We start from the raw sequence: 1,491 nt of genomic DNA, 5'->3' as shown, positions 1-1,491 counted from the left end.
TCCCGCACACAGCAACCAAGACCCAATGCAGCCAAATAAATAAATAAATAAATAAAATCCTTTTTAAAAAATTTAAAAAATAAAGTAGACTTAAATTGGTTGTAAATGTGTATTGCAAACCCTAGGGCAAACATTTTTAAAAATTTTAAAGACGTATAATTAATGTGCTAAGAGAAAATGGAATAATATAAAATGCTCAATTAAAAACAGAGAAGGCAGGATGGGAGGAAGCAGGACTGTGTGAGGTCACTTCCTGTGTGCAGGGTGGCTGCCCTCGTGGTTGCATGCAGGCCCCTGGGAAGGGCCTGTCCCAGTCGGCTCTGGCCTACCACCGCAGCAATCCCACCTGGCTGAAGTTAACTTCTGACAACAGGAAGGAGCAGATCTACAAACTGGCCAAGAAGGGCCTGCCTCAGGGTGATCCTGAGAGACTCACATGGTGTTGTTTTATGACAGGCAATAAAATCTTGAGAATTCTTAAGTCCAAAGGACTTCCTCCTGATAGTCCTGAGTACCTCTAGCATTTAATTAAGAAAGTTGTTGCTGTTCGAAAGCATCTTCAGAGAAACAGAAAGGATAAAGATGCTAAATTCCTTCTGATTCTGATTAAGAGCTGCATTCACATGTTGGCTCAATACTGTAAGACCAAACCAGTCCTCCCCTCATGCCCCCTCAATTTGGAAATACTAGTTATCCATAGCCTCTGCCCTGGTTGCATAAATTTGTCCATGTACTCAAGCAATAAAATCATTGTTTAACTAGAAAAAAAAAAAACAGAGAAGGCAGAAAAAGAGGGGAAGACAAGAAACAAGGGACAAGTGCAATGACTAGAAAACAGTTGCAAATATGGTAGATATTAATCCAATTATGTCAATAATCATTTTAAATGTGAATGATCTAAATACACCAATTAAAAGACAGAGACTGAGAGGGTATATAAAAGCCATGTTGTCTCTAAGAAGCCCACTTTAAATGTAAAGGCACATACAGATTGAAAGTAAAGGGGTAGAGAAAGATATACCATGGTGACACTAATCTAAAGAAAACTGGAGTAGCTGTATTAGTTTCAGACAAAGCTGACTTCAGAAAGAGGAAAATTATCATGGCACTATCAATAATATTAACAATAATATTCTTGATATAAATATCAATAATATCAGGGAGAATTATTAATGATAAAGGGGTCAATTCTCCAAGGAAACATAAAAATCCTGAATGTGTGGGTGCCCAACAACAGGGCGTCAAAATATGTGAGGCAAAAACTGATAGACTGCAAGGAGAAGTAGAGGAAGCCACTATTATAGTTGGAGATATGAACACCCCTCTATTAGTAACTGACAGATCCAATAGGCAGAAAATCAGTAAGGATACAGTTGAACTGAACAGCATCATTAATCAACTGGATTTAACTGACATTTGTAGAATACTTTATCCAGAAACAGCAGAATACACATTCTTCTCAAGCTTACATGGGACATACACCAAGATAGC

The 1,491-nt window shown here is 38.0% G+C and overlaps 1 pseudogene; it reads left to right on the top strand.

The window, feature by feature from the left end:
• Positions 1-284: 284 nt before the first annotated feature.
• On the top strand, positions 285-720 carry LOC133104969 (small ribosomal subunit protein uS15-like; annotated as a pseudogene).
• The last annotated feature ends 771 nt before the right edge of the window (positions 721-1,491 follow it).

This window comes from Eubalaena glacialis, chromosome 14, assembly GCF_028564815.1.
Source record: "Eubalaena glacialis isolate mEubGla1 chromosome 14, mEubGla1.1.hap2.+ XY, whole genome shotgun sequence".
Lineage (NCBI taxonomy): Eukaryota > Metazoa > Chordata > Mammalia > Artiodactyla > Balaenidae > Eubalaena > Eubalaena glacialis.
Note: the sequence above shows the minus strand (reverse complement) of the source record. Positions and strands in the feature narration are given on the sequence as shown.